This window comes from Hyaena hyaena, unplaced genomic scaffold (genome assembly GCF_003009895.1).
Source record: "Hyaena hyaena isolate Hyena2069 unplaced genomic scaffold, ASM300989v1 scaffold_105, whole genome shotgun sequence".
Classification (NCBI taxonomy): domain Eukaryota; kingdom Metazoa; phylum Chordata; class Mammalia; order Carnivora; family Hyaenidae; genus Hyaena; species Hyaena hyaena.
In genome coordinates, this window is record NW_024080737.1 from 227,566 (window position 1) to 236,472 (window position 8,907).

The window sequence follows — 8,907 nt, forward strand, 5'->3', positions numbered from 1 at the left end:
ACCCAATTCATTCGTTTCTTCAGTAAGAGTCTGTTTGGTACTGAGTCATTTATTTCCCATCTTTCTCCCTGACCCATCCCACCTCTTGAATTGAAGGATAGTGATATGCAAGTGAATACAATGACTTTGATTCAATATGTTTTTAACTCCTGCCACTCAGTGATGAAGGGTATGCTGGGCCTGTCACTTGGAGCACAATAGACAACTGCTCTAGGAATTAAATGTCACCACCTAACACATACAGAGTCTGCCTTCCAGCAAAGGCCACCTGGTAAAAATGCTGAGCTTCAGGACAATGGGATCAAATCACCATCTTTCATTTTATTTATTTTTTGAGAGAGACAGAGAGAGAGCATGCTCAGGGGAGGGGCCAAGAGAGAAAAAAGGGAGAGGGAGAGAGAGAACCTTAAGCAGGCTCCATGCACAGCATGGAGTCAGACATGGGGCTTGATCTCATGACCATGAGATCATGATCAGAGCTAAAATCAAGAGTCAGATGCTTAACTGACTGAGCCACCCAGGTGCCCCAGACTGACATACTTTTTTAAATGTTTTATTTATTTTTGAGAGAGAGAGCATGAGTGGGGGAGGTGCAGAGAGAAAAGGGGACAGAGGAGCTGAAATGGGCTCTGTGCTGACAGCTGAGAGCCCAGTATGGGGCTTGAACTCACGAACCATGAGATTATGACCTGATCCAAAGTTGGATGCTTAACCAACTGAGTCAGCCAGTCACTTCAGCCATATTTTAGATTACTGAAACACACAGTTATCATTTGATTTTTTTTAACATTTTTTAATGTTTATTTTTGAGAGAGAGAGCATGAGCAGAAGAGGGGCAGAGAGAGAGGGAGACACAGAATCTAAAGCAGGCTCTAGGCTCTGAGCTGTCAGCACAGAGCCCAATGCGGGGCTTGAACTCACAAACCGCAAGATCATGACCTGGGCCAAAGTTGAGTGCTTAACCAACTAAGACACCCAGGGGCCCCCAGAGTTATCACTTCAGAGCACTGTTTAGGTAATGTCATCATTTCCACCATCATAACATTTAATATTTACATGGTGCTTCCTCAGAGGTGGTAAACTGTTGGTCTAAATATCACATTTGGCCAGATGTCAGGCTTTTGTTGAGCCCATTCAGTATGTTTATTTAGTTCCCATCATTTAAAATTTGGGGCACTCTACATTAAAAAAAAAAAAAGAGGATTTCCAGTGTCTCTTAAGAAATAATAGGATCTAGGGGCACCTGGGTGGCTCAGTCAATTAAACATCCAAATCTTGATTTTGCCTCAGATCAGGATCTCCCAGTTGTTGGATCAAGCCTCACATCAGGCTCTGCATTGACAGCACAGAGTCTGCTTGAGATTCTCTCTCCCTCTCTCTCACTACTCCTCCCTCACATGCGCTCTCTCTCTCTCTCAAAACAAAAAACTTTTTTAAAAAAGATATAATAGGATCTAGTTTTAAGACCATGCTTCTTCATGAAACAAAATCTCTGGAATTGAGTATCAGCTGACATTTTTAGACAGCTCTGTGGTATAATTTACCACAATCCCTACTATTCTCTATTGTATTATGTACAACCCATTACACCCTATTTATATATTCTGCCAGAACCATTCTGTTTTTCTCTCAATAAAAGTACTTCTGAGAGTGTGCTTTTTATTGCTAATTAGAAATCCATGTGTACGTGCCATTCATTTATGAAACATTGTGCACCTACAATTTGTCAGTTAAAAATATTTTCACAGTTAGTGTCTTTGATGTGTACCTTTAGTCTTGAGACTTATAATAGGACATTGGATGGCATTTTTCTTTTTATCATAAAATTTTTTATTTAAGTCACAATGCTGAGGGCAATTAGTGATAATGTCCTCAAATCTTAAAGAGCTGCTGGACATGTTCTGTGAGATTTCCTGAAAGATACACAGGTCATCCCCCAGGCCTTCATTTACCTCTGTGTCCTGTGTAAGGAAATAATAGAAATCCAGAAAAAAGTCATCAAGGCAGAGGTCTGGAGAGGGCACTTTGGTCCCCCTACTCTGGATACTCTGGAACAAAAGGAAGAGGAGGTCAAAGAGCATCTTTTAGAGGGTCTAGACCTGCCTACAGGGAGAGGATCCTGGTGTCAGTCTCCTTATCTGGGTGCAGACAAGCGGCAGAATCTCACAGGCTCACCCCCTCTAAGGAGGAGCACAGGGAGGAGGCATGTAGGAGAACCTGCTGTACATTTTCTTGAGTGGGGGCATGCATGAACAGAGACTGGGGCCCACTTCTCACCTGGAGACACCTTCAGGCAGGAGGCAATGGAAGCTGGTGGAAAACGCGGTGGTGGGGCCACCTGCACTCTCCCCAAGAATGCGCGAGCGTCACAGTGGGCTCTCCAGTAGGTGAGCTTCAGGACTATTGTAATAGGGTCACTATGGGCTCACGTTCTTTCCCTTTACTTCACTTTCTGAAGGATCACAGCTTTTCAAGGCTGGCTCCCATCCTGATCTCAAGATGCCAACATTTCCTAGAGTTAGGTCTGCCTCAGCTAATCCTGAAAGTGGGTACGTCTCGGCCCCAGCATTTCAAGAAAGGATCCTGAGATGCACCCTGATCTCCCAGCTGAGGGCACACTCCAGCCTTGAGCAGGTGACTGTAGGCAGGAGAGCTGCTGAGAAGGTGAAGTTGTTGAGGCTTAAGCTGGCCCGCATTTATCTCTAGTGCTACAGCATTGGCGCTCTGAGGTCAGGGATGTCCAACTGAATGAAAATCCATTGGAAGCAGGGTGTGAACTGGGTAGGCAACCAATATTTGTTGTTTTCTACAGAAATAATTAAAGGAATTTAAGTAGAGAGTGAATCATGAATTTGAAGTCATTTTAGCTGCAGTGTGAAATTTGAAATGGAGGAAGGCAAAACTAGAATGTATATCTTTCCTATAAATAAAGCTTTGCTATATTTGAAAGTAAAATCTTGCCCTTTAATATGTGCCTTGGCACTTATATCAAAAACTTGGAGCAGTTAAGAAATGAAGGCAAATATTTTCCTGACATTGTCCAACATCTCTAAATACTGCTGATGTGCCTTCAACCTATTAAAATCACTCCTCTGAAACCTGTACTGTCAACATGAATACAATCTCCCATCCCAAGAACACTGCAAACAGGTGCATGTCGTAACTGGAACTGCAGAAGTTTGACTGGTTATCAAAAGAAATTAGTATTTCAACTCTTATTTTTACCAAAGTGCACACACATGCACAATACTCTAACATACATACACTCACGTTCTTGCACTTATATGTCCTCGCACACTCACACACACATCCACACTTTCATGCACACACTTGCACACAGTGCACACTGTATACACATACACTTTGTTTTTAATTTTTTAATGTTTATTTATTTTTGAGAGAGAGGTAGAAAGAGAGTAAGAGTGGGTGGGGGAAGGGCAGAGAAAGAGAGAGACACAGAATCTGAAGCAGGCTCCAGGCTCTGAGCTGTCAGCACAGAGCCCGACATGGGGCTCGAACCCACAACCGTGAGATCATGACCTGAGCCAAAGTCAGACGCTCAACCAACTGAGCCACCCAGGCCCCCTGCACATGTACACTTTAAAATCCAAAAGCCAATGCAAAGAGCACCACCTGTTATACTCTGTAGGATCCAGAATGCAAGAAGGAAAATGAGTATTTATTTGGGTGCAACTTTTACATCTTGCTGGTTTACTTATACATTTCAAGGACAAGGGAGATCAGTCCAGGTTTAGGGATTCAGATCTTGGAAATTTCCATCTTCATTATGTATTCTAACTGTCTGGGAAAGGCTCTGCTCACATTTCCACTTTGGTCTGCTCAGTCAGGCTGCAACAGCTAGACTCTGAAAGAAAGGGCACCATCAGCTTTCCTAGAGACAAAATTGAGAAAAAATTTCAAACCTATGTTTGTACTATTGTGTTAAAAGGAAAAGGTGAGGATAATCTCATGTTACCAATGGAAATCATGGAACAACAGTAAAATAAGATGTGCTGACTTCTCAAGTACAGTCCTGGGGCCTGGGGAACAGAGCTCTTAGCCCCAGCTCGGGCACTGACTAGCTAAGACTTTTTCGTTAAGTCCTGGGAACTTTTTGAGCTAGCATATTTTTCATTCAGATAATATTTCTTTTCAGTTTCAACTTTTCCCAAATTTAATTGGGTCATAGTGAGGTAGGTAATTTTTCTTTGCAGAGCCTGGCCTTTACCAGCTCCTGGCCATTGTGTGCTCTGGGTTGCTACACACTAGTTCCAGAGAAACTCATTGCTCAAGCCCCTGAAATCCTCCCTCAACCATCAGCACAAAGTCAAACCTCTCTCTCTGCTCTGCCACAAGGCTTTTCTCTCAGGGAATCTTGTGTACACACACTGAGGACAAAGGGCAGAAGTGAGGAAATGTGGTCGGTGTCTCTACAGCTGCTGCTTTCCAAGGCACTGTAGCAGACTCTGTCCTTTGAGACTGACTGTGTCAAGCCTGGCCTCAGGTAACAAAGACTTTCTATAAACAAAGAAGGCGTACTCTTATTTATTTATGTCAGAATTTGTCGTCCTTGATAGATAGATAGATAGATAGATAGATAGATAGATAGATAGATAGATGAGAGAGAGAGAGACTATGTTTTTGCACAGGCTTGAATAAAACCTGACAAGTTAGATGTACTGATATTAAATAACAATATAGCCTTGTGGCAGTTTTCATTCCAACCCTAGACAAACCTGAGAAGTAAGTAAACTGTATGTGAGCTTAAGGTCCCCCTACCTTAACTCCTTGGACTTCCAACCTCAATACTGAAGGTTTCCCCACTGACCCCCAGATTCCCAGGGTGTGCCACAAAACACTCCATAATGGCAAAAAACATCTTAAGCCTTTGCCCTTCTGTCCCCTTCCAAACCTGGAAGTCTTATTCCTGAGGACACAGCTCTTCCAGAAAAGCCAGTACAGCATGGGTGTATGCGTATTTAACTTGTGCAAATTTAATTATGCATGGGTAGAAAAACACAGTGGAAAAATATATTTATGTAAACACAAGCCAATTAGCTCTCCCAGTGTTCAACAGTAGTAGCGGTAATCTATTCCAGTTCTAGATGGAAAAACTGCTGTGTGGGGCTTATCAAGAGGCAACAGAATGCACAGAAAATCGGGTCCACAGTATTTGTGGACCCAGCAGGATTCAATGCCACTGCAACTCAAAGCAAAACATTTACGAGCAATGAAAGTTCAGTATTATGCCCCTTATAACGCATTTTTTTGTCTTAACAGGGCTGTTTAGTGTTCAGTACAAACTGGAGTTCCCGAATTCCCTATGAGCTCCAGGATAAGTAAGTGACCACAGTAGGGTGGCCCGCCTGCCTCATCTCTCTCCCCCAGCCCTCAGCTCCAACTACTCTAGTCTTCACTCTGCACTTTTCTGATTTCTTATTTTTCAATTAAAATAATATAAACTCCTGAAAGCTGAATTCAAATCCTGCAAACTAGCAAAACACAATGATATATACATTTTTCTTTCAGACTTTTATGTACATAAAAGATGAACTTATTCCATACAATCATATTCGCTTATTTTTCTCTTAACATTATAGCATAACCACTTCCCCACGACATTAAAATGTCTTTGTAAACATCATTTACAAAGGTTACATAATAGTCCACTGTATGAATATTTAGCAATGTACTTAGGCATTCCCTGTGGTGTCGAGCATTTAAATTGCTTCCATTTTGCACTATGACAACGTGTACCGATCATATGCACTTTACACCTCTCTGCTGTCATTATGTTGTCACCTGCTTGTCACATCTTTCCATCTGTTCTCTACCTGATAAACTCCCATTTACCCTTCAAGTCCCCAGCCTCAAGCCTCACCTGTTCTGCATAGTAACCTATTCTGTAACTAACTCCTTACAGTCAGTTACTTTCTAGTTGGAGTTTCTACATCACTTTGTGTGTATTTCTAGTACAGTACAATTGGTTGACATTGTATAATATTAAGAGGTTTGAGCATCTCTTCCACCAAAATGTGAGTTCCTGTGTGTAGAATCATGCATTTTTCATCTTTCTAACTGTATCACCAAGCACAATGCCTAGCACATAGTAGGTGCTCAAAAGACATTCACCCACAGGAGTGGTTTTTTTCCCCAGAATTTTTCAATTGTAGCATTCAGAAATTTTGTCTTTTCATTCTTTCTCCTATATGTGCCAGAGGCCTGGTTGGTAGGAATAATGTGATAGACGCTGGAGAGGAAAATTATTGTATTTCAGGGAATAGAATCTACTTTGCGACAAAAGCACCAAATGAGTGACCAAAATTAATACTGATAACTGCTTCTTAAGTAGAGGCAAATCAGGTTTGGTCAGCAGAACTGGAAGATATATAAAACTTTTCTTAGATCTTGGAAACCCCTTGAAACACAGAAACGGCATTATAACATCAGTCCAAGAAGAGTCTGCTTATACCCTAACCCCCATTATCTGTTGCCCTCTTGCTCACTGAAGGTTCTGGCTTATGTTCCTATTCATATTTTGCTTGCTGTCATCCAAAGCCTAGTGCAATTTTACAGCCAATATTAGTAGTTAACATTCAGAAAATAATTATTTCTGACTTACATGTGAGTGTTCTTTCTGACTCCTAACTCACTTGTTAGGCATTCAGTCTGAGTGTTCTCATACAGGGAAAAATAACCACTTTTACTTAAGGCAGACACACTACTTCTCTCCAGAAGCATTAGGTATGCAGATAATTTTCACTTCCACTAAGAGATATTAATGTATATATATATTTTTTGAAAGATTTTACAAGTAATTTCTACACCCAATGTAGGGCTCAAACCTACAACCTTGAGATCAAAAGTTACACACCCCACTGACTGAGCCAGCCAGGCACCCTGAGATTAATGTATATAATCCTAGATATAACAGTTTTCAGTAGTGAGTACTGTGCTATTTTTTATAGAAAGAAAAAGAACTAAGGAAAATACAGTTAACAAGAAGAGGAAGGGGAGGAAGGGAAAGGACACCTAAACTTCCCTCCTACTCTAATGGAGGAACAGGAACAACCAGACCCTAAACTTTTTGTGCTAATTAAGCCATCAAAAGATGGCATACACAGGTGTGGAATTGGTAGAGCTTGAGAAAAAAGGAGATTGAGGGAGAGACAGCATATTATCTGTGTTATTCTTTTTTTTTAATTTGCTTATTTATTTTTAGAGAGAGAGAACATGTGCAGGACAGGGGAGGGAGGGAGGAAGGGGGAGAGAAAGAGAGAGAGAGAGAGAGAGAGACTGAATCCCAAGCAGTCTCCATACTGTGTGAAGAGCCCAATGTGGGGCTCAAAATCACAAAGCATGGGATCATGACCTGAGTCAAAATCAAGAGTTGGACACTTAACAGGCTGAGCCACCCAGGCACCAGCATACCTCCCCATCCCCACTCTGTTCTTGCTAAAAATCCACCTCCTCCATAAATCCCACCTTGAAAATTCTAACTCCCGTGACTCTCTTCTCTTTTACAATTAATATTCATCTGAGCAAACTGCTATAAACTATCCTTTTAACTTTCACATTTTTAAAGTTCTTTCTGTTTTCAAACTCATTTCAATCTTACTTTGAAAAGGACTCCAATTCCTTCCCTTGAGTCCTACATTGGACCTTGTGAAGTTTTGGGCACATATTTGGTAGGAACTTAAAATGTTTTAGATCTACTTTTTAATCACAGAAAATCTGCACACTTTTAGAATGTTCTCCAAAGCTCTCATGAAGAAAGCGTGCTAAATTGTGTCCCCTCAAAATTCATGCTATCAAAATCCATGCTAATCCCAGCACCTCAGAATGTAACTGTATCTGGAGATAGGGTCTTTAAAGAGGCAAGTAAGGTAAAATAAGGTCATTAAGGCAGGCTCTACTCCAGCTCAACTGCTGTCCTTATAAAAACAGATTAGGACCTAGACACACACACACACACACACACACGAAACACCATGTGAAGACACAGGGAGAAAACAGCCATGTACAAGCCGAGGAGAGAGGCCTCAAAAGAAACCAATCCCACTGACAGCTTGATCTTTAACTCCTGATCTCCAGAACTGTGAGAAAATCAATTTCTGTTATGTAAGCTGCCCAGTCTCTGGGACTTGGTTTTGGCAGCCCTCACAAACTAATACAGGAGGTTTTCTCTCTCATTAATGATACAGATGTAGTGAGAGATTTTGCAATTTGTGATTAACAAGATAAACTAACAAAGTGGGAAGTATCATTTGTTTACTTTTCTTCACTATGTGAGGAAAATTCAAAATTCTTACCCCTGAACCTTGGACATTTGCCTGTAATGTTTATTTGAATACTTCTAATAAATATAATCTGTTAACTAAATGGACCATGGTTTTAGCTGTTGTTGTTGTTTTATGTTTAGTTATTTTTGAGAGAGAAAGAGGGCATGAGGGGGGAGGGGCAGAGAGAGAAGGGGACAGAAGACATGAAGCAAGTTCTACGCTGTCAGCAACGAGCCCGATGTGGGGCTCCAACTCACAAACCTCGAGATCATGACCTGAGCCAAAGTTGGATGCTCAACCAAATGAGCCATCCAGGCGCCCCAGAGCTTTCATTTCTATTTCTAAAAGTCAGTAGATGAAGGAAGCGGGGGGAAAGGGGCAGAAGGTCAATCCTTAAGTGAGTAGAGTGCCTCCAGGATGACACTGCCTTTTGCTCAGGGCTTCTTGCTGACCAGCTTTTTCACAAGTAAAACAAGAGAGGGTCTATCTAACTCTGTGGCAATTTTGTCACTGTAGACGTGGCTCTATTCCAGAAGCGTCTAGTTTCCTGGGCAATGACTTCCCAGCTTTGCCAACACTTTTCCTTCTCTCGGGTTTTCCTGGAGTCGAAGTCTCTTTACTGCTG

At 41.6% G+C, this 8,907-nt stretch overlaps 1 non-coding gene across 1 annotated transcript; it reads right to left on the bottom strand.

The window, feature by feature from the left end:
* Positions 1–3,498: 3,498 nt before the first annotated feature.
* On the bottom strand, positions 3,499–3,582 carry TRNAQ-UUG. The gene has a single exon. It is a non-coding gene; the product is annotated as a tRNA-Gln (tRNA).
* Between the last annotated feature and the right edge of the window lie 5,325 nt (positions 3,583–8,907).